Genomic DNA, 25,332 nt, shown 5'->3' with positions numbered 1-25,332 from the left:
TACATTCTCCCCAACTCCTCCACACCACCATTTTAAACATTGAGAAACCAGATGAACAACATTTGTGGTTACACGAACCTGCAGTTTAGCTATTTTTGGCTTTGGAATTTGCAAATTGTATGAGGTCTGGAGTCTCGTCCCGAGCGCAAATGCTCATCGCGGGGTAGAGCAACTACTTCAGTGTGTTTGTCTGACTGTCTGTCTGACACCGAAACAAAATTTAAAATCATTCCAAACAGGAAAGTTTTCTGGGACGTTCCAAATGACACAAACAACAAATTTTATTTATTTATTTATTATTATTATTTTTTGTATACTGAATCGAGGCTCGTGAAAGAGCTAACATTTATTTCACAAACAAATCAAACAGACAAACAAAATATATAAAAAGAGGGAGCGGAAGACAAGATGGGGAGAGAAGGGGAAGCACACAAACACAACATTTGAGAGCAGGGAGATGTGTGGGAGGGAGAGGGCTGGGGAGGGGGTGGGGGGGTGGGAGAAGTATAAAACACAAGGACACCAAGGACTTCCAGGACAGAAGTTGGTATTTCAAAAAAGTGGATTTGGGGTGAAATTAGCGGGGGAAGAAATGATCAAGGTTTTGGATGGGGGAAGATAAGAGATGGTGGTGAACAGCTGTTTTAAAGACCTGGAGGGTGGAGTGGGATTGAAGAGAGTGAGGGAGTTTGTTCCAGAGGTGGGAGAAAAGAGGAATGAAGGAGTGAAGGTGAGCAGAGATGATGTGTGAATAACTCATTTGTAATAAATCAATTTTTGTGTGTGTGTGTGTGTGTGTGTGTGTGTGTGTGTGTGTGTATGTGTGTGTCTGTATGTGTGTGTGGGTGTGGGTGGATGTGTGCCTGTATGTGTGTGTGCCTGTGTGTGTGTGTGTGTGTGTGCCTGTATGTGTGTGTGTCTGTATGTGTGTGTGTGTGTGTGTGTGTGTGTCTGTGTGTGTGTGCCTGTATGTGTGTGTCTGTCTGTGTGTGTGGGTGTGTGCCTGTGTGTGTGTGTGTGTGTGCCTGTATGTATGTGTGTGTGTGTGTGTGTGTGTGCCTGTATGTATGTGTGTGTGTGTGTGTGTGTGTGTGTGCCTGTGTGTGTGTGTGCCTGTATGTATGTGTGTGTGTGTGTGCCTGTATGTATGTATGTGTGTGTGTGTGTGTGCCTGTATGTAGGTATGTGTGTGCCTGTATGTATGTGTGTGTGTGTGTGTGTGTGTGTGCCTGTATGTATGTATGTGTGTGTGTGTGTGTGTGTGTGTGTGTCTGTGTGTGTGTGCGTCTGTATGTGTGTGTGCGTGTGTGTGTGTGTGTGTGTGTGTGTGTGTGCCTGTATGTGTGCACGTGGGGGACTGTGTGTGTCCTACATAAACCTGGGGGTGGGGGTGGCCCCCATAAACCTGGGGGTTGGGGAACGCCCCCATAAACGTAAGAAGATAAGGCCAAGTAAAAAAAAAAAAATGTTTCTCGTCCCCGCCCGCTTCCTTTTTGGTCGCCGCCTACTTTTATTTACTATTTAATACTTTTTTTTTTAAATATATACTTGTTTTTGTTTTAATCGTTTTGCGAAGAAACTCGGTCTAAAACTTGCCGTTTCCGGGCGTTTGCTGATCGTATCTTGTGCATTGATGATCTGAACTATTATGGATCCCGCCCTCTAACGGAACTTCCTGGTTAATCCATGCTACATGCATGCTACATGCTACATGCTACATGCTGTTAATACATGTATGGTTAATACATGCTAGGCTTAACGCAGACACTTTGTGCTAAAGACGGTCAATTCTCGCAGCCGATGTGCACTGCGCAAGTGCAATTTACGTGTAAGAATCTTGCATTTCATTCTTTTAATGGTACAAATTTGAGTAGGGAATATGAGGATATTCGTGTGTGTAAGCATACGTTCGTCGACAAAAGGTTTCAAGTCTTGGTTCGCGAGATCAGTTGTAGATGAGAAGCGAACGTTGAACGAGCTCTGCGCTAGATTTGCCAGTGGAGGATTTGACGATGGAGATGACATTGGTGATGGATACCAAACAACGAAAGTAAGTTGGCGTCGTGATGTCGCGTAAATATTGAAGCCGTATCAAGACATACATTTTCTCGTGTACTTGTTTTTAAATACTTGGTGCATTAAAAAAATCCATATGTAGCTGTAACGCTATACTTGGATGGCCTAGTACTAGTTGTAGTTTTGTGTATTCTGAAGTGTGAATACAGTCAGGCCATAGTCCTACCCTATGATGTAGTTTAATGGTGGGAGGGGGGGGTACAACGCGGGTCTCTGGCCCTGTTGTAGTTAATAAAGTAGGCCTAGATTAGGCCTACTATATAAAGTAGGCCTGAAATTACAGGCCTTTCGGTAACAATCAACACTGGCATGTTTTACATTACATTGGACAAACTATAGAGTCTTTAAGTCAGCCACAGTGGTCATTCAATTCATGGCAGCCATCTTGGAAAAAAATAGCAAAAACAATGAAAATAGTAAATAGTAAGGGCCTCCCTCCTCCTTTTTTCAAAAAAGTCCGGACGAGAAACTTCTTTTTTTTTTTTACTTGGCCTAATGGTAAAGTTAGTCTCGCTAGTGAAACCTCAACACACAATTCCAGGATCAATATTTAACCTTTGTGAGAATCTCCCACAGCAGGAATCTTCTTCAATTCCTGACTCATTACAACGTTAAAACCCACCTGAAGGTCGACATAAGCTATTCAATAAAATCTTTTCCAGCAAACATCTAAAGAGCTAGGTTTATGCATGTGTTCATATCTAAACATATGTTCAAGTGTTTGTGTGTTTGTTTGTACGTTTGTTATTCTTTCAGGGCTGAACCGGAGCACCTGGAGATGTCAAATTTTGGGTGTCGGTACTTCGGAATGTGGACAAGGTTTTCAGGTACCACACGTTGGCTTGACATCAGTTTTGAGGCCACCAAAGGCTGCTAAATGTGTGTATTGGGATGTGGGGTCAGGCAGTGCTGTGGCTGGCCTGCAGGTAAAAGGTAACCACCGTGAGGCCAATAACTCCATAGCTTTTCAATGAACAACATGTCACAAAACCACCGCCGAGAAAAGCTCACCCAGCCAGGCAGCACCGGGTATCCCACCCCTGGGCAGCACCGGGTATCCCACCCCTGGGCAGCACCGGGTATCCCACCCCTGGGCAGCACCGGGTATCCCACCCCTGGGCAGCACCGGGTATCCCACCCCTGGGCAGCACCGGGTATCCCACCCCTGGGCAGCACTGGGTATCCCACCCCTGGGCAGCACCGGGTATCCCACCCCTGGGCAGCACCGGGTATCCCACCCCTGGGCAGCACCGGGTATCCCACCCCTGGGCAGCACCGGGTATCCCACCCCTGGGCAGCACCGGGTATCCCACCCCTGGGCAGCACCGGGTATCCCACCCCTGGGCAGCACTGGGTATCCCACCCCTGGGCAGCATTGGGTATCCCACCCCTGGCCAGCACTGGGTATCCCACGCCTGGGCAGCACTGGGTATCCCACCCCATGGGCAGCACCGGGTATCCCATCCCTGGGCAGCACTGGGTATCCCCTGCTAGTATCATATATCAAGTAGGAAATTGGAGTAAAAATCTGTAATAACCTTCTTGATTTTCAAAGAAGACTTGTTTTATTTGCATCATCATGTGATTCCAAGAGACATTCCAGAGTCTGTCCGTCAGTGCCAGATCCCAACACTCACCTCCTTTTAATCATCTCAAATGACACTGAGCGATACAGTTGTTAATTTGAATTTCATAAGGAGTACATCAGCGAATACCAATCCCAGTACGAGAACCCAGCAGTGCCATCCTGGAACATCTATTTATTACGTACAGCGAATGGCAATCCCAGTAGAGGACCCCAGCAGTGCCTTCCTGGAACATCTATTTATTACGTACAGCGAATGGCAATCCCAATACGAGGGCCCCAGCAGTGCCATCCTGGAACATCTATTTATTACGTACAGCGAATGGCAATCCCAATGTGAGGACCCCAGCAGTGCCATCCTGGAACATCTATTTATTACGTACAGCGAATACCAATCAAAATACGAGTACCCCAAAAGTGCCATCCTGGACAATCTATTTATTACGTACAGTGAATACCAATCCCAATACGAGGACCCCGGCAGTGCCATCCTGGAACATCTATTTATTACGTACAGCGAATACCAATCCCAGTACGAGGACCCCAGCAGTGCCATCCTGGAACATCTATTTATTACGTACAGCGAATAGCAATCCCAGTACGAGAACCCCAGCAGTGCCATCCAGGAACATCTATTTATTACATACAGCGAATACCAATCCCAGTACGAGGACCCCAGCAGTGCCATCCTGGAACATCTATTTATTACGTACACAATGTAGTGTCTAAGTAATACCCCGTCCCCCGCACACTTCTTTACACTTTCCTATTCATGCTTCTTTGTAACAATCTTTCCAATCTCCTCTTCCTTCCATCATTTGCTGCTCTGGCTTTATCCTGAAATACTTGAAAAAAAAAAAAATCCTCGTTATACAAGAGGTGTCGACATCAATAACTGAAACGCAGCTACCATTGACCTTGAGAACATTGGATAATGAGGAGGGCTCTTTAGCATTGTCAGGTGCAAACATTTATTGCGATCCTCAGCAATGCTGCAGATTTTTCCAATGGAAATTTTCACGAAGAACCAATTGGGAAATTGGGGGAAATGGTGTGACGTGGACCCTTTAAGTACTACTATATCATTGATGGCCCGAATGATTCCCACCACCTTGCTGGGGAATGCTTGTGGCGCAAGACTTTCACGAACCTGCTGGCGAGGCCTGACATTCGATGGAATATAGGAATTCGCAACTTCATGGCGATGCTGGCGAAGACTCTCCGACTCTTCGTGAATTACAACGTATGATTTTTAATGTCTACCAACAACAATGTGCTGGAAGAGAAATGATGATGTCAATAGTTATACTAATCCCAAAATTTAGCTCTTACATGAGCCTCGATCTTGCATACAAAAAAAATAAATAAATAAAATGAAACGTCAAGAAAGCATCCAAACCTGTAATGGCCTCCAAGTTATTGTTTGAGTAAGAATTTCTCGGGGTTCATGTTCCCCAAGGGCCTAGATTCCTCACTTCATCCCAATCATGGTGTATCACATATCACATTTCCTGGAAATATCCGGAAAACTGTGAAAAGTTTGTTTGCATAATGAAAGTGGATAGTTATATAACAATATCATCAAATATAAATGAGTCTTCCAGGCATGTTTATCTTTGATAAGGTGAGATCCTTGCAAAACACCTGGCTTCTTGTGACGTGACACGTGACGATGTGTGGCCATGATGGAATCATGAATTTATAATTATAATCCTGCAGTAGAGAGAATTGTTAGGCCTACTTGGCAAGGCTTCATCTCAGCTTTCATGCACCATGCATACTTTCATGCATGGAGGAGTTGCCGGTGAGTTTTCATATCAATAGTGGACAGAACGCAGCGAGCGAGCGAGGGCCTTACCCCTCACTCGTCACCGTATTGGAAACTGCTGGATAGAAAATGCTGGAAGATTCTCGCTGCTTCTAAGATGGAAAGTTCCCGTACCAACTCGAATCTCATTTGCTAGAAGGTCCAGGAACATTCCGTGGTGGAATAAGTCCGAGAGAGGCACTATCAAAGGCAGGGAATGTGAACCGACCTTCTCGTGCTCGATTTAACTCAAAGTTGAATAAGTGAAAGAAGTTTCATTACCCAGAGTTGTTTGTGGACTAGTGGAGTCCATTATAAATTATAATCAGGTAGAAAAGGTAACCCATTAAAGCTGTGTGCCGGGAAGCAGTCCTTTGAGCTCACCCTTGATCCTTAATATAATTTTCATCCTTAATATAATTCACGGAGTGTGTGTGTGTGTGTGTGTGTGTGTGCGTGTGTGTGTGTGTGTGTGTGTGTTTGTGTTTTACGCTACTCCTACAGTTCTGTGTCGATTACATCCAGACTCGCTGCATCGGATCAGCATGAAGAGGGAGGGATGCAAATTCTCTATGTAAATGTGTATCGTGGTGCGCCACCTCCAGGCAGGAGCGGGTATTGCAAGTCCCACCCATGTAGTGCAGTATTCCTGTCCCCACGTTTTCCAGTTCAGTGAAGTTTTTTGAATTGCCAGTGAGAGGGATTTTGAATTCCACGTTTGAATAAGGATAATAACATAACCCCCCTTCTAGTATCAAGAATCTGCCTCAATATCAAGAGTGCTTCTTGTATCAATAATAATCAGTGTGATCCCCTTTTACCTTGAGAATGGCCTCAACACCATTTGGGATTGATTTAATTAGTTTATGGATTATGTTTGAGTCAATCTTTCCCCAAAAGTGTTTTAATGCACTCCAGAGCATAGTCAGACTGCTCACATAAATGTCTTTCTCTCACCCTTCATTCATTTATTCTGGTAAGACAAAATGTCCCTAACGGTTTGCAGTTTTCCATATTGGCTAGAGGTCACTACAGATCAATTTAGTCTGTGTGTCAATCCTTGTGAGGGAGGGGGGAGGGATGCGGACTTGGAGTTCAGATGGTGGGGATGCAGACATGGAGTTTGGAGGGTTGAGGGTTGCAGACTTGGAGTTGGGGGGGGGGGGGGGTAGGGGTAATGGATGCGGATTTGAAGTTCGGAGGAGAGAGGATGAGTCAACATGTTGAATCAACCCCCCTGGCGTTAATTCAACGATCGACTGGTATTCAAACTCAGAATCCTAGGATCCAGAGCCAGCACCCTAACCGTTCAGCAAACACAAGCCTTAGTTGGGAGGAAGGATGCGGAATTGGATTTGGGAGAGGAGGAGGGTTGCAGGCTTGGAGTTGGGGGAGGGGGGAAGATGCGGAATTGGAGTTCGGAGGGGGAAGAGACACTTAATTGGAATTGGGAGGGGGGAGAGATGCAAACTTGGAGTTGGGTGGAGGAAGGATGCGGAATTTGAGTTGGGAGAGGGGGAAGGATGCAGGCTTGGTGTTGGGGGGGGGGGGTGGGGGAGGGATGCAAGCTTGGTTTTGGGGGGGGGGGAGGGGAAGATGCGGAATTGGAGTTCGGAGGGGGAAGAGATACTTAATTGGAATTGGGAGGGCAGAGAGGTGCAAACTTGGAGTTGGGTGGGGGAAGGATGCGGAATTTGAGTTGGGAGAGGGGGAGGGATGCAGGCTTGGAGTTAGGAGGGGAGAGAGATGCGCAATTGGAGTTCGGAGGGGGAAGAGATACTTAATTGGAATTGGGAGGGGGGAGAGGTGCAAACTTGGAGTTGGGTGGGGGAAGGATGTGGAATTTTGAGTTGGGAGAGGGGCAGGGATGCAGGCTTGGAGTTAGGAGGGGAGAGAGATGCGCAATTGGGGTTCAGAGGGGGGAGAGATGCGCAATTGGAGTTCGGAGGGGGAAGAGATACTTAATTGGAATTGGGAGGGGGGAGAGGTGCAAACTTGGAGTTGGGTGGGGGAAGGATGCAGAATTTGAGTTGGGAGAGGGGGAGGGATGCAGGATTGGAGTTAGGAGGGGAGAGAGATGCGCAATTGGGGTTCGGAGGGGGGAGAGATGCGCAATTGGGGTTCGGAGGGGGTAGAGGTGCAAACTTGGAGTTGGGAAGGGGGAAAATGCGGAGTTGGAGGATGGAGGGATGGGGAGGTTAAGAAGCAAGGAGAAAATGAAGGCCGTTTGGAATGTGATACTTGCCGTAGTCCAAGAAACGCTCTTTGTTTTGTTTACAACATCCAAGTTTATTTAATTATCAGTTACAGGGTATATATTTTTACAGACAAGATCTGCTTATATTGTGAAAAATTACTAATCTTGGAGTATTGTTATTCTGTTGTTCCAGGAACATTTTAAAATACTCATCTTGGAGTATTGTTATTCTGTTGTTCCAGGAACATCTTGGAATTACTAATCTTGGAGTATTGTTATTCTGTTGTTCCAGGAACATCTTGGAATTACTAATCTTGGAGTATTATGATTCTGTTGTTCCAGGAACATTTTGGAATTGCTAATCTTGGAGTATTGTGATTCTGTTGTTCCAGGAACATTTTGGAATTACTAATCTTGGAGTATTGTGATTCTGTTGTTCCAGGAACATTTTGGAATTACTCATCTTGGAGTATTATGATTCTGTTGTTCCAGGAACATTTTGGAATTACTAATGTTGGAGTATTGTTATTTTGTTGTTCCAGGAACATTTTGGAATTACTAATCTTGGAGTATTATGATTCTGTTGTTCCAGGAACATTTTGGAATTACTAATCTTGGAGTATTATGATTCTGTTGTTCCAGGAACATTTTGGAATTACTAATCTTGGAGTATTGTTATTTTGTTGTTCCAGGAACATTTTGGAATTACTCATCTTGGAGTATTATGATTCTGTTGTTCCAGGAACATTTTGGAATTACTAATCTTGGAGTATTGTTATTTTGTTGTTCCAGCAACATTTTGGAATTACTCATCTTGGAGTATTATGATTCTGTTGTTCCAGGAACATTTTGGAATTGCTAATCTTGGAGTATTATGATTCTGTTGTTCCAGGAACATTTTGGAATTGCTAATCTTGGAGTATTATGATTCTGTTGTTCCAGGAACATTTTGGAATTACTCATCTTGGAGTATTATGATTCTGTTGTTCCAGGAACATTTTGGAATTGCTAATCTTGGAGTATTGTGATTCTGTTGTTCCAGGAACATTTTGGAATTACTAATCTTGGAGTATTATGATTCTGTTGTTCCAGGAACATTTTGGAATTACTAATCTTGGAGTATTGTTATTTTGTTGTTCCAGGAACATTTTGGAATTACTCATCTTGGAGTATTATGATTCTGTTGTTCCAGGAACATTTTGGAATTACTAATCTTGGAGTATTGTTATTTTGTTGTTCCAGGAACATTTTGGAATTACTCATCTTGGAGTATTATGATTCTGTTGTTCCAGGAACATTTTGGAATTACTAATCTTGGAGTATTGTTATTTTGTTGTTCCAGGAACATTTTGGAATTACTCATCTTGGAGTATTATGATTCTGTTGTTCCAGGAACATTTTGGAATTGCTAATCTTGGAGTATTGTGATTCTGTTGTTCCAGGAACATTGTGGAATTACTAATCTTGGAGTATTGTTATTTTGTTGTTCCAGGAACATTTTGGAATTACTCATCTTGGAGTATTATGATTCTGTTGTTCCAGGAACATTTTGGAATTACTAATCTTGGAGTATTGTTATTTTGTTGTTCCAGCAACATTTTGGAATTACTCATCTTGGAGTATTATGATTCTGTTGTTCCAGGAACATTTTGGAATTGCTAATCTTGGAGTATTATGATTCTGTTGTTCCAGGAACATTTTGGAATTGCTAATCTTGGAGTATTATGATTCTGTTGTTCCAGGAACATTTTGGAATTACTCATCTTGGAGTATTATGATTCTGTTGTTCCAGGAACATTTTGGAATTGCTAATCTTGGAGTATTGTGATTCTGTTGTTCCAGGAACATTTGGGAATTACTAATCTTGGAGTATTATGATTCTGTTGTTCCAGGAACATTTTGGAATTGCTAATCTTGGAGTATTGTGATTCTGTTGTTCCAGGAACATTTTGGAATTACTAATCTTGGAGTATTGTTATTTTGTTGTTCCAGGAACATTTTGGAATTACTCATCTTGGAGTATTATGATTCTGTTGTTCCAGGAACATTTTGGAATTACTAATCTTGGAGTATTGTTATTTTGTTGTTCCAGGAACATTTTGGAATTACTCATCTTGGAGTATTATGATTCTGTTGTTCCAGGAACATTTTGGAATTACTAATCTTGGAGTATTGTTATTTTGTTGTTCCAGGAACATTTTGGAATTACTCATCTTGGAGTATTATGATTCTGTTGTTCCAGGAACATTTTGGAATTGCTAATCTTGGAGTATTGTGATTCTGTTGTTCCAGGAACATTGTGGAATTACTAATCTTGGAGTATTGTGATTCTGTTGTTCCAGGAACATTTTGGAATTACTAATCTTGGAGTATTATGATTCTGTTGTTCCAGGAACATTTTGGAATTGCTAATCTTGGAGTATTATGATTCTGTTGTTCCAGGAACATTTTGGAATTGCTAATCTTGGAGTATTATGATTCTGTTGTTCCAGGAACATTGTGGAATTACTAATCTTGGAGTATTGTGATTCTGTTGTTCCAGGAACATTTTGGAATTACTAATCTTGGAGTATTATGATTCTGTTGTTCCAGGAACATTATGGAATTGCTAATCTTGGAGTATTATGATTCTGTTGTTCCAGGAACATTTTGGAATTGCTAATCTTGGAGTATTATGATTCTGTTGTTCCAGGAACATTTTGGAATTACTAATCTTGGAGTATTGTGATTCTGTTGTTCCAGGAACATTTTGGAATTACTAATCTTGGAGTATTGTGATTCTGTTGTTCCAGGAACATTGTGGAATTACTAATCTTGGAGTATTGTGATTCTGTTGTTCCAGGAACATTTTGGAATTACTAATCTTGGAGTATTATAATTCTGTTGTTCCAGCAACATTGTGGAATTACTAATCTTGGAGTATTGTGATTCTGTTGTTCCAGGAACATTTTGAACACCAACCAGCTGTGCGCCACATTGACAGATTGGGTTCATTCGACGTACCTGTCGTGCAAAGACAATATCAGGAGCAAGGCATGAGCATGAGCAACACCACCTAAACTCGACGAGTATTCATTACGATTCTGCTTACGCAGGTTATCAGGTTTGTGTTCAAGTGTGATCACATTACATAATTTCCCCGAGGATGCATTACATCTACCTGTGCTGCACACACACACCTCATCCTTTGACCTTTCATGATGTTTTCGTCTTGAAGAATAAGGTGTAGTTGTTGCTTATAAAAAGATGGAGTTCCAACTGTGCATACTGTACTTATGTAACAGTAAAGGTGATGAGGTTTTTTTACCATGGGTTTTTTTTCTTGCCAATGCATACCTTTGAGATTGAGATCATGAGTTGGCTCAGGTGTACAGAAACACGAAACAGGTCATGCCACTGGTTGTAGTCGGTTGAGTTCAGGGTCTGTCTCACTGATTGGTTGTTGAGAACAGGGTCTGTCTCACTGATTGGTTGTTGAGATCAGGGTCGGTCCCACTGATTGGTTGTTGAGATCAGCGTCTGTCTCACTGATTGGTTTAGAGTTCTATTGATAGGTGGCAGGATAATCTCTAGTAGGTTGGAGAACTGATGAAGGTGGATGCACATATTTGACTGATCTTTGTGCCGGTTGTGCTGGATGTGGTGGCACCAGGTGACAATATTGGTGAAAGGATTCCTGCTCGAGAGCACCTGCTGTGCTTGAGCTGCGCTCAAACTCTCTGCTTCCCCCAAACATTTACAGTCTTGCTCCACACATCATCCAGCCTGCAGACCATAACAGACAGTAGATTTTGCGTCTCGTCACCCATTGCTATTCTCTTATTAGATGTGTGCCAAAGGCAGCCCTTCCATTCCACCTCCACAGTACCCAAATGTGTACACTCTGCTTCTAGAGATGGTTTGCTGCTGCACACTCAGTGGATTCGGTTGCCTGCGGAGTGCATTGACTGTGCTCTTCTGCACTCCATACTAATTGTGAAGCACCAAATCTGAACTCTCACCTCTTATTTTGCAAAGAGAAACCTTTTGCCAAATATACCTTTAAATCCTTTATGGTGTCTTGAAAAAAACCTTTAAAATCTTAATTAATTCCCCTCGCCCCTAATTCATTCCCTTCACCCCTTGTCTATTTGTATTCATGAATGGTTATGTTAGGATTTCAAAAGGTGAAAGAGCAAAACGTTCATGTTTTAGATTCCTGAATTGCATAATGTTCATTCATTCATATTTATGTTTGCTGGATGCAGATAAATGATGTTAATAAATGATCATACCTTGACATCTTGATTGTTCATTTTTTGTGCAATCGGAATTGGAAAGCGTCATTGCTGTACATTTGATTCCCCTTAAATCTCAGTACCACTTTTTGTATGTATGTATGTATGTATGTATGTATGTATGTATGTATGTATGTATGTACAGCGCCTTCTGAAAGTATTCACGCCCCTTGATTTTTTATCACATTTTGTTGTGTTACAGCCTGAATTTAAAATGGATTAAATTGAGATTTTTTTTTGTCAGTGGTCAACACATGACAGGGCAATACCCCATAATGTCAAAGTGGAATTTTTAAAAGGAATTTTTACAAAATAATTTGAAATTATTGTTATGAATTTTGGGTAGAGGGCATATATAGATTTAGGTAGATCGTCATAGGTAGGTGCTCCGATGTCACGAAGAAGAAGCACCATCTCAATCTAAGTAAGTCAGGGACCTGTCTAGCCCAGTTTGTTTGATTAAGAGTATACCTGTGATCATACAAGGATGATCGGGTGATAAATAGTTGTCGGGATTATGCTAATTCCCGCATGTGTGAAACCTGTGATCATCTCCGTGTCGCGTATGGCAATGCACTCATATACATTAGCTAGGCCATTTAGTGCATACACACTAATTAACTTCCCTCTCATAATAGAACCTGACTGGACGAACAGACCGGAAGCGGCCGCGCAGTAGTACACAATGGCAAGCAAACATCGCACAGGCAGGCCAGGAACCCTGCCCAGGAAGGCTCGTGACTGGCCGGGGGGAGGGGCGAGCAACAACCAGAGCACCGATTGGAGAGGAAGGAAGATGAAGGACATGTGACACTGATTGGCCACCGACCGATGACACTAACACCAAAGGTGCGAGACGCTTGGCCAATCAGTGAGGAGGGCGCGAAAGAACGACAAGAAGCAACGCGCTGATTGAAGGAGAAGCACCAGCGACGTGCAGAGGGCGCAAAACACTACCAACAAGCTACGTGTGGATTGGAGGGGAAGGGCCAATGACGTCAGACCAGGTCTAATAAAAGTAAGAGGAGACGGACATTTTCTCTATCTTCTCTCTTCCCTCTTCATCCTTCGCCTCTGCCTCTTCACCTCTGCCTGCCTCTTTCTGCCTTCCCGCATTGGAGACCCATTCCTTTCTTCTCCTGTTGCCTTTGCACATTCCTGTGCCGGCGGACCTCTCGTCTTGGTTCCGGACGAGGGGGCGACTCTGGGTGGACGAGTCCGGGCATGGCTGGAGGAGCGAGCTGCACACGACCCGTTCGAGTCGCACGGAGGGCCGGTGGTAAGCCAGCAGACAGGACCGAGCGGTTCGCACTGACCAGAGCCGCGTCGGATGGAGTCTTGCCGACCCGACACTGCAGACAAATATGACGCACCACACAACGAAACATTTATTTTCATATCCTCCCCATCTGTGTGTAGTCGATGTCTGTGTGGGGACGTCCCAATATAGGGGTTTAGTTTTTACCAGTGCGTTTCTTTGTTCTCGGAGTCCGGCAATAAAGCCGCGTTTACTTTTGTACATAAATTCCGTTTCTGTGAGTTTCTTTTCAAAGGATGAAGACATCGTCGGGGCCACTCAGGTGAGTCGGCATTCTCCCCCAACCCCCCACCCCTCCCCTGCTCGCGTATCGACCGCCATCAATTGGAAACACCTCAAAGCTCGATTAGCCATCTGTGGATGCTCTGTCTTAATAGAGCCATCCACAGGACATTATATACAGAAATATCCACTTTACATTTAAGTATTCAACCCCGTCAACCAATATAGACTAGACGGATTTATGGAAAAATGCCATGTATAAGCTTCTGGGTGCATTTTTGGGTAAAAGTTGGGAACCTCACTTTTTAACATAATTAGGGTATGCTGAATTCTATTAACCCGGTTTCCAAGCCAAATTTTGAGTTTTTGAATTTTGAGTTTTTGAGTTTTGAATTTCCCACTTCCCACGTGCACAATGTGGACATCTTTGGATGATGTCAGGTACATCAAAGAAACGGCGTTATACACCAATTGATGCTGTTTTAAACAATCTACACAAAAGTTGGTCCACAGCACTGCGACCATTTCACGCATTAACTGGGTATGACACCACCTCCTATTTTGCAAATCACACCAAATCACATCATCATGGAAAGTCTTCAAAGAGCACCATAAACTGCTGAAGAACTTGGGCATTGGTGAACTCAGAGGAGACAATCAAATCTGCAGAAGCGTTCGTCTTCAGAATATCTATCTATAATTCCAGTAATCTCTGTGTGTGTGTGTGTGTATGTGTGTGTGTATGTGTGTGTGTCGTTTGTCTGTGACCGCTGTTTCTCGACAACCACGGGTCCGATATACTTGAAACTTGCCAGGTATATTGCTGGGGACCCGAGGATGTGCCTTTTCAAGGTTTCATATTAATCGGAGAAGTAGTTACCGAGCTATGGCGATTAATTTACCAAACTCCGCAAGCCATTCGCTTTGGACCAAACCATTTCATGTAAATAGAGGGGGGGGATTGTCACCGTACTCGCAAGCCGTTCGCTTTGGCTTTGCGAATGGACCAAACCATTTCATGTAAATAGAGGGGGGGGGATATAATTTTAGATATATATATAGTACGGGCATGCCCTAGTATGTATAATGTGCACAGAACAACCTCTGTTGATTCAGCACGACATATGTTGTTCTCCAAGACTGGTAAACCAGAAGCAATGTCACCGACAAGTGAAGCTCTTCATTTCCATTTGATGCGAGTACACTATCAAGCCATGGTATGGAGAAATGCTCATTGTGCCATACCTGACCTTCCTGCACCTGTGGAAATGGGATGGAAACGTGGTGATTCAGGACGAGAGCCTATTCTGATGTCACCGAGTCCAATCCCAGAAAGTTGCCTCGAGATGATTTGTTGTGCATGCCAGAAGCAATGCAGGACTCGACGTTGCAAATGTCGCTATTCAGAGTTGAGGTGCACATCATGTGTGCCTATCAGCAACAGAGTGATGATCAGACCCCTTGTATGAATTTGATGTAGTTTGGCAAAACAACATGTGTGACATTCCTGAATGTTTGTGCTTCATGGTTATGTATACTTAATTTTAGAATAAATGGTTGTATGAAACATTGTCTTATTAAAACTATTTCCCATTTTATGGTGTCCAATTTCAATATCAGTTTGAATGTCTCTTTCAATATGTCACCAACCATAATATAGACGAGACGGATTTATGAAAAAAGGCCATGTATAAGCTTCTCGGTGCATTTTTGGGTAAAAGTTGTAAAGTTAAAGTAAAAGAGCTGCATGTATATACATGATATATAAATGCTTGTTCAAAGAAATTGTCCAAAAATGACAATTTGGCGGCTGTTTTGTTTATGCTAATTAGAAGGTCAAAAACGCCGACTTGGGAACCGGGTTAATCGAATTCAGCATACCCTAATTATGTTAAAAAGTGAGGTTCCCAACTTTTACCCAAAAATGCACCTAATATTCACATTTCTCAGAATTCCGTCTAGTCTAATACTTCGTAGAAGCACCTTTAGCAGTGATTCCAGCTTCTACTATTCTTGGGTATGTCTGTATCAGCTTTGTACATGTGGATCTGGGGAGTTTCCCCTATTCTTCCTTGCAGATTTGCTCAAGCTCTGTCAAGTTGGATGGGGAGCTTCGGTCAACAGCAATATTCAAGTGTTTCCACAGATTCTCAATGAGGTTCAAGTCCGCAATTTTGCTGGGCCCCTCAAGGACTTTCTCATTCTTATTCAGACGCCATTCCAGTATTGCTTTGGCTGTATGCTTGGGGTCATTGTCCGGTTGGAACGTAAATCTTTGTCACAGTTTAAGGTCTTTGGCACTCTGAAGAACGTTCTCCTCAAGGATTTACCTGTATTTGGCTCCATTCATTGTTCCCTCTATCCTTAGAAGTCTCCTAGTCCCTGCCGCTGAAAAACATCCCCATAGCATAATGCTGCCACCACCATGCTTCACGGTAGGGATGGTGTTAGATGGGTGATTAGCCATGCTCGGTTTCGACCAGACGTAGCGCTTAGCGCTTTGCATTCAGGCCAAAAGTTCAATTCTCATCTCATCAGACCACAGTATCTTTTGCCTCATGTTCTGTCTTTCACGTGCCTTTTCGCAAACTCCAGGCGTGGTGTCATTTGGCTTTTTCTCAGGAGTGGTTCCTGTTTGGCCACTCTCCCAAAAAGACTAGATTTGTGAAGTGCTGCAGAGACTGTTGTCCTTCCGGCAGGTTCTCCTATCTCACCCAAGGAACTTTGTAGTTCTGTCAGAGTGGTCATTGGGTTCTTCCTCACCTCCCTTACCAAGATCCTTTTTGCCCGGTTGTTCAGTTTATTCGGACGGCCATCTCTAGGAACGGTCTGGGTCATTCCATATTCTTTACATTTCCTAATGATGGAGCTCACTGTGCTCTTGGAACTTTCAACACTATAAATTATTGTTTTGTCCCCTTCTCCAGATCTATGCCTCCTCAAAATTATATCTCTGAGTTATACGGACAGTCCTTGGTCTTCATGGTAGAGTTTGTGCTCTGACATGCAGTCAACTGTGGGGCCTTATATGTAAAGGTGTGTTTCTTTCTAAATCATGTCCAATCAATTGAATTGTCCACAGGTGGACTCCAATCAAGTTGTCGAGACATCTCAAAGATGATCAAAGGAAATTGTATGCACCTGAGCCCAATTTGGAGTGTCATACATAGCAAAGGGATTATGCACAGACAATACTTATTGACTCAAGACATTTCAGCTTTTCATTTTTAATTATTTGGTAAAATGTTCTGAAATATATACTCCACTTTTGACATTATGGGGTATTTATTAGGTGTAGATCAGTGACAAAAAATCTCAATTTTGTTCATTTTAAATTCAGGCTGTAACACAACAAAATGTGAAAAAGTCAAGGGGTGTGAATACTTTCTGAAGGCATTGTGTGTGTGTGTGTGTGTGTGTGTGTGTGTGTGTGTGTGTGTGTGTGTGTGTGTGTGTGTGTGTGTGTGTGTGTGTATGTATGTATGTATGTATATGTATGTATATATATATATATATATATATATATATATATTCTGATGTTGATGTACCATACTCTTTCTTACAGGGAGTCGCATCAATGCTGCTGGAGCAGTTTTTTGTCAATGGTTACAATGGGTAGTTTGCAATTGCCTTTCCAATAGTAATTCGGGCAGGAATTTGGAATTTATTTAGGATGCCGACGAAAGCTCGCCTTCTCTTTGCGAAGGACACCGTGGAGTCTTGAATGCCCACAAACTCATACCAGTTGACGGATCTGGCGGATGGCATACTCCTTGATGCCTCACCCTGCTTGTGAAATACCAGGTTCACAGTGTGTAGCTGTGTTGGGATTCAAACCCAGGAAAGAGAGCTCAGAGGAGCCCTACGACATTAGGTGATGTTAAAATATACTTCATACCATGCTTAATGAGGTTAGACCGTTAAACATAAAGAAGCATTTGAATCAAGAACACTGTAAGCCCTCTGTCTTCATTACAGCACCAAGCAAGGTCATTTATACAAATCACATTCAGTGCGAGATCAATAAACTGAACTTCAGCATATCATTTTCCGACTTCATTTTGCACATCGAAAAGACTTGAAATTTACTTTTGGAAACTGGAGGTAGGTAGTCAGGATACTGGGAATATCTGAATGCCAAGGTGCTAAAAGGCCAATCCACGACACTGAAATAAAGCAACAGGTGAACACTCACTCACACCTTTTTGCTTTAGATTGTTTTAGTTTTCTGTTAATTTGTTATACCTGATGTTTTGTCAGGCCAGCCCAGTTGCCTGGTCCGAATCCTGATAAACCACTGTCAAAATGGTCATGCCGTTCCACTGCTTCTGATGATCCAAGCAGGTTTGCGGGCCTATTTGCCACGCTACTGTGATTCAGTGGAATGTCTGAGCTGGGAAGCAATGTGCTGTTATTCCCACACACCCAGCACCCAAATCACGGTTGGAGCGGTCACCACGCTGGACGTGGGGTGCTTTCAGTGCAGACACTAAACATCCTCCCAACCCAATCTGCCCTTTAATGAACAATTAATTAGTAAAGCAGCAAGTGATCAGTACAACTCGAATCACTCACAGACCAAGTAACTTTTTAAAATATATACATCATCAAGGGTCTTGGAAGAGCTAAAACACAACGGATCAGGATGCAACATGACAAAAGGAACAGCAGGAGGAGAAGGGGGAAATTCCAACACCAGGACAGAGGGAGAAAATAGTTGTAGACAGACAAACACAGGATGACGAGGTAGGGGACAATGGTAGGGGACGATGGTAGGGGACAATGCAAGGTGAGGAATATATGGATGGAGAAGCAAATTTTTGGGAAGGGGTGGAGGGTGATTTAATGGGTGTAGCGAACATCATGGCTTTTGGTGGGCGATGATTTGAGATGGTGGTGAAGAGTTGTCTTGAAGACCTGGAGGGATGAATGAGATTGAACAGAGTCTGAAAGCTGGTTCCACAGGCAGGGGAAAAAGAGGAACAAATGAGTGGAGGTGAGCACTAGAATGGTTCTGGAATTCAGCAGTTGCACTAGAATGGAGTTTCTGGTGGACCATGTGTGCCCTGCAGATACCCAGAAGTTGGGGGGTGGAGGTGGTGGGGGAGGACAAAGCAGGAAAGGGCAGTGGGTGCAAGACCAGATAGGAGACTGAAGAAGACACACCACCAACCTGTTGGCGATGGCGGAGTGATAGGCCCATGGACTCAGATTCTTGGCGAGAGATTCCAATGATATTGAAAGCCTTAATTTTCACAGCGTAAAGCACCAGCCCGGAGGGAGAGCAGTACTCCATCATGCTGCAAATTAAAGCTCAGTGGGTGGATAGGAGTTCAGGTGTGCCAAGGATGGACTTTGTATGACAAAGGATGCCCAGTCTGGTTTTAGAGACCAACTTTGAAATGAGGTTTGCCCAAGAGAGATCATGGCTGAGAGTGTGAGACCCAAGAGTTTGAATGACTGAACTTCCACGAGAAGGCTGTTGAGAAAGTATATGGAAGTGTTTGCGGTATTGTCCTTTTGGAGAGAGAGAGAGAGAGAGTGTGTGTGGGATTTCTCAGGGTTAAAAGACATGTTCCAGGTGTTTGACCAGCTTGTGATTTTTCTCCAGTTGCACTAGAATGGAGTGCATTCCACTTCGTTGGGGAAGAATCTCTTTTCTAACGTAGCACTCACTGTCAAAAAAAACTTTCTCTCTTATAATTAACCCCCCACCCTCCCCCACTCTAATGTTGTTCTATGCAACCAATTTACTCGCTGCTTCACATGGTACTCTAATCAGTTTGGGGGCCCTCACTCAGTACCTTTCAGTCAGTCCTCACTCAGTCTCAGTACCTTTGCACAATGCTGTGGCGGGGCAGTGTGGTCCCCTCCGAAGGATCTCCCCTGCTGTCTGGTGTGGCTCCCCTGAGCTGTTGGGGCCACCTTACAAGCTGCTTTGTTCCAGCCAAATTTTGGGGGCCCTCACTGGCTCCCCGAACAACTGCCCTCTCTGGCACACAGCATCTCGAGTCCTCTCCCAGGTACTCTGGCCTACCACAAAAATTTTAACACCCCTCAGGGCTTCCATAGCCCGCACCGGAGCAGAGTGCTCCGATCGCCGGGTCGGCCCTTCCTCCAATTCCTACTCACTATGAGCCACACCCCCAGTCCTTCAATTACCCTTTTACATGCTTAAAAATAACTTTGCTTCTCTCAGCCCCGACAATGTAACGGCATCCATATTCCAAAACGCAGAATCCCCTCTATCTACCTATCACTAACCAACGATTCCCTCCACAAGTGGATGTGTTTCCTCTTCATCACATGCACACCCTCTCTTCGCACCATGTCACTCAATCATCAATTAACATAAATTTTGGTCCACACACCTCATCACAACATCTATTCCCCATTCATGCCTAATCCCGTTGGGTCGAGAGAAGCGAGGCGGAAGTCATTCTACTCTGTAGGTCAGCCAATCTCTATTCGATGCGACAATACGCAATTTGAGCTTTTACAATTTCCGATTCTCTTCTCATTTAAATTTAAAACGTCAATTTACACAAAGTCTGCGAAACCAGAGGTTCTCAAACTGTGGTCGGTGGACCAGCGAGCTCCACTCAGATGGTCCGCAGAAAGGTTGCGGAACAAGCGAGAATATCTGTACTTGGCCCTCTACTTGTTTTATTTTTTGGCCTTGCAAAATGAACTGGTTCTTGACAAAAAAAATGACATTGAAGAGCATCTAGCTGCTCTCAAGAAACAATTTGAAGATTACTTTGCAGTGGAAGACAGGATTTCCATCACTTACAACCCTCAAATCCAAATACAGAAGCAGGATGAATGCTGAACCTGACATAAGGCCAGACTTCCCAGAACTTTGCTCAAAAACAAAACCAGGCACATCCATCGCATTAGAAAGATAAGTACGATATGAAAATGAGTTGTGCGTTTTTATTGGTAAAACAAAAAAAGTTTAATAAGTGGGCTACCGAGACCCTCAGCAATTTTCAAGTGGTCCGTGAAAAACAAACGTTTGAGAAGCACTGTGCTAAACCCTTCTAACCCCATATCTCACCTGTCAGCATCATATTTCCAGCTCTGCCTTTTAGCACTTCCGGTATTCCACAAAACCGGAAGGGAGCATGACAATCCATTCCTAACTTAACTACGGCGGCTTGCGTGCATCAGTAGGGAGTCTCTCCCCATTTGTACTCTTAACCAATCCGTCAATAATCGCAACTCTCCCATTGGCATCCCACTTCCCTTCTCCTTTATGTCCATTCTAGGTGCCTCACACATATGTGCCGTACTCAACCACACTCACACCCTCACTCTCATCCCCACCTATGCTGGCACACACATGGCTTCGGACTTCCAGCACACGGCAGCTCGGTGCGCACCAGGGTGGCCGTTCCTGTATACTAGATCTTCGACCTACCCCACATACGTGCTGCTGGAGGCGAGTATGGACAGCCCCTCACTCTCTCCTCACCTGTGCCGGCACACACAGGCTGCACATCCTTTCATGCCTTCCGCTCGTCTTGGTGCACGGTTCGCATACCGGCTGTTCGGCTTTAACCACACAGACTCATGTTGTGCAGCACCGGGTGCAGGTTTGAACAGTTGATGTGCAGACTCAAATCCACACTGCACATATTCAGGCACACCCAAACCTCCCCGGCAAGAGTCTCCGTCCAGGCCTCCGTTAACTGGGCTCGCTCCCTATTCTTACCATTACCGTGTGTCAACCTACCTGGTTGTGGCAATCACCAGCTCCACCCAGCGATCGTGCCTCTCCTCCGGCTCTCCAAACACAGATCTCTGCACCTGTGGCGCCACACACACCTCATCGTCCCAACACGTACTTGTGCCTCTTCTACTCCCTCTGATTTCTTTGCAATTTCTGTGTTTCTCTGGTCGATTTTATTTTGACTTTGTTCTGTCCCCATTGCTATTTCTGTCTCTCTCTGTCTGTCCCTGTTTCAATTTATCCATGTACCCTTTATTCTCCCTTGTATCCATTTTTACTACTCCCTGGGCAACCGTTATGTCCCTTACAGTGGCTCTAATTCTCCAAACTACCCTGGCCTGACCGGCCGCCATATTCCACTCTGTGTCCCACATGTCATCTAAACACACTGCCAAACTGTTGTGGCTGGCCTCTATCTTAGCCATCACCTCGGCCCCCATGTTGTCATGCCTATCCTGGCCATCCATAATTTCTGCACAATTAGCCAACAACCTGGCACCATTAGCCTCCAATGTTCACTAAGGCAGCCCCTATGTTTTCAAACATGGCCACCATGACCACAAATTATAGGTTAACAACTAGCTGAATGGGAGGGGGGGGGGAGGGGGGGGGAGGGTTCTATCTACTGGGTAGGAGGGGAAACTTTGCTGGGCCCTCTAGTGGACCTTCCACTTCCATTTCGGTTAAGGCCACAATGGCATTGGTCTAATGGACCCCCTCCTGTTTTGGGTTGCCTTGATTGCTTTTCCATAATTACGAATTAAATTTAGCGGCAAAGAAAATTTTGCCTTGAGGCGACAGTTTCCCATGCCTCGTCTTTGTACTCCGCACCTGATCCAAATCCTGACAAACCACTGTCAAAGTAGTCATGCCGGTCCACCAGTTTTAATGCTCCAAGCAGGTTTGAGGGCCTATTTGCCATGCTACCATACTTCGGTGGAACATCTGAGCTGGCGAAGCAATGTGGAACCCAAATTGCGGTTCGCGCAGTCGCTGTTTCTCATGTGGGGTGCTTTCCATGCTGACGCTAATCACCTGAACCCAATCTGTCCTCTAATATACTCCATAAGGTCTCAGGCACACCACAGAAGGACCAGGGAAATTTAGGCAAGACTATAAATACTGTTGCTGCACTTGACAGAGCATGCCAGGCCCTTAAGGAGGAACTTATGGCAAAGAGGGGAACAGTCTCCATGCGCCAAGGATGGATCGTATGCAAGCAGGCATGGTCCAATGAGTCCAAGATGTGCGAGTGCAGGCCGGTCGCGGCGGGTTGTAGAGGCCCTGGTTGGGGATGGGAGAAATGCTGAGCAGCAGGATGTCATGTCGACTTTGCATCAATGCAATTGCGCAGCCTCCAACACCGTCCAAAGTGCAACTCTTCCCGCCCCTGGTTGTCCTCAACTTAATCTTCTTGGGCCATGCTATGCCCCTTGACGCAGCTCCACATCATCCACCCTGTGCTGATTCGTGATACTGTTGTCAATCCAGGCCTGTCCGGCCTATAACATGGTGGAATGGATCCTTTACGCCAAGTCCACCCTTTCACACCAAAACTTGTGCCCGTGGCGACATAACATGATCTTTCCCTAAAAAGCACAAAGAATACAGATTGCAGAGGGATTTTCCCACAGGAATACTTCATACCATGCTTAATGAGGTAAGACATTTCAACATAAATAACCATTTGAATCAAGAACACTGTACGCCCTCTGTCTTCATTACAGCACAAACAAGGTCATTTATCCAAATCACATTCAGTGCGTGATCAATAAATTGAACTTCAGCATATTATTTTTCAACTTTGCTTTATACATCGAAAAGACTTTAAAAGGAGTCAATCGTGCGAAGATAACTTTGTACATGCGTTTACATATATATATATATATATATATATATATATATATATATATATATAATATATATATATATATATATATATATATATATATATATATATATATATATATATATATATACATATATACATACATATATATATATATATATATATATATATATACATATATATATATATACAAATATATATATATATATATATATATATATATATATATATATATATATATATATATATATATATATATATATATACATACGTAGTGTGTTCAAAAAGTATCCGACCGTTATTTTTCGTGCATAAAAAAAAGAAGCTAGGGAGGCGGTGATTGGTGCACGTATGTAGGCGATCCTAATGCGCACACGTGAATTTTTTCACACCTGCAGAAGCTGTCATTCGATGGCAGACCGCCGATGAGTGAGGAAATGTAAGTGAGCACCGTCGGATTTTCGTTTTTGACAAAATGACGGAAAAACTTGAACAATGCTACTGCATCAAATTTTGTGGTTCATCAAACTTGCATCAAAACTGCAACTTGGTTTCTGGGTCGTACCCATAAACCCAGGACTCATCGCCAGTGATCACTGTGTTGAGGAAGCTGGGATCGCTGTTCACAGTCTCCAGCATGTCCTGTGCGATCTCCAAACGGAGTTGCTTCAGCTCAATCGTTAGCAGCTTTGGTACAAACTTGGCTGAGATTCTCCTGAAGCCCAAATCCTCCTTCATAATGGAATGAACGGTGTTGAATCTTGCGGATCGTTTCCACTTGGGAATCGCCAAGCTTTACACAAAATTTGATGCAGTAGCGTTGTTCAGGTTTTTCCGTCATTTTGTCAAAAACGAAAATCCGTTTATATATACAGTCACATGAAAAAGTAAGTACACCCCATGTAAAGTTTTGACTTTTTCAACATATTTCAACATACAGCTATTTGATCTTCATTTCAACAATATTGATAGATAAAGATGATATAATATAACAAATATCATGAAACATTTACACTTTGTAGTCCATTGTATAATTTAAATAAACGTAAATGCAAATTTCGCATGTGGAAAAAGTAAGTACACCTTTGGCTCCAATAGGTAGTATTGCCGCCTTTGGCAGAAACAACCTCAAGTAGGCATTTCTTATAACTGTCTCCCAGTCTCTGACATCGACTGGGAGAAATTTTGCCCACTCCTCCATGCAGAATTATTTCAGCTGTGCAATGTTTGAGGGGTTTCTTGCATGCACAGCTCGTTTCAAATCCCCCCACAACATCTCGATGGGATTTAGATCCGGGCTTTGACTTGGCCATTCCAGAACCCTCCATTTCTCTCTTTTCAGCCATTCATTGGTGGATTTACTGGTATGTTTAGGGTCATTGTCATGTTGCAAGGTCCACCTTCGGTTGAGCTTCAACTTTCCGACAGATGGCGTCACATTATCCTCAAGCACCCTCTGGTACAATGAAGAATTCATCGTGGATTCTATGATGGTGAGCTGCCCAGGCCCTGATGCAGCAAAGCTGCCCCAAACCATAATATTTCCACCACCATGCTTTACAGTTGGTATCAGGTTCTTGTGGTCAAATGCTGTCTTTGGTTTTCGCCAAACATGTCTTCTGGTACTGTGGCCAAATACCTCTGCCTTTGACTCATCTGTCCAGAGCACATTGTTCCAGAAGTGCTGGTCTTTGCCGAGGTGTTCATTGGCAAACTTTAGTCTTGCCCTGATGTTCTTTCTGGACAGCAAAGGTTTCTTCCTGGCACACCTCCCATGTAGATCAAATTTGTGCAGCCTCTTTCTAATGGTAGACTCGTGCACTTTGACATCAACAGTGGCAAGAGCTACCTGTAGGTCCCGTGATGACATTCTGGGGTTCTTCGAGACTTCTTTCAGCATCTTGCAGTCTGCTCTCGGGCTGAACTTGCTGGGGCGGCCTGGCTTGAACAAGTTCGCAGTTGTTTGGAATCTTCTCCACTTGTAGATGATCTTCCGGACAGTTGAATGATTGATTTCAAATTGTTTGGAGATCTTTTTAAATCCCTTCCCAGACTCGTGGGCATCTATAACCTTCTTTCTGAAGGCCTCAGAGAGCTCTTTTGATCTAGGCATGGTGACGCTGCACACTTCAACAACAAAGAGCAAACCAAACGAAATGTCTGAGGTTTAAATAAGACAGGTTCCTCCACGATCCTCTCTAACGATGTTCTAATCATTGGCACCTGAGCTGGTGCACCTGATTCTAATTTTAGGTATTTGAAGAAG

The 25,332-nt window shown here is 43.7% G+C and overlaps 2 long non-coding RNA genes across 2 annotated transcripts in view; one reads left to right on the top strand and one right to left on the bottom strand.

Annotated features, from left to right (window-relative positions):
- The first annotated feature begins 1,554 nt into the window (after positions 1-1,554).
- On the top strand, positions 1,555-11,944 carry LOC137437406 (uncharacterized). Its single transcript, XR_010986526.2, has 3 exons — positions 1,555-2,050; positions 2,833-2,903; positions 10,608-11,944. It is a non-coding gene; the product is annotated as an uncharacterized LOC137437406 (long non-coding RNA).
- Positions 11,945-22,786: 10,842 nt separating this feature from the next.
- LOC137437407 (uncharacterized) overlaps positions 22,787-25,332 on the bottom strand; it is a 217,621-nt gene continuing 215,075 nt past the window's right edge. The window contains exon 3 of the long non-coding RNA XR_010986527.1: positions 22,787-22,806. This is a non-coding gene — a long non-coding RNA (uncharacterized LOC137437407). The remainder of the gene's footprint in view (positions 22,807-25,332) is intronic.

This window comes from Myxine glutinosa, chromosome 12 (assembly GCF_964187855.1).
Source record: "Myxine glutinosa chromosome 12, kmMyxGlut1.1, whole genome shotgun sequence".
Classification (NCBI taxonomy): Eukaryota; Metazoa; Chordata; class Myxini; order Myxiniformes; family Myxinidae; genus Myxine; species Myxine glutinosa.
The sequence above is the reverse complement of the archived record's forward strand: the minus strand, read 5'-3'. Positions and strand labels throughout refer to the sequence as shown.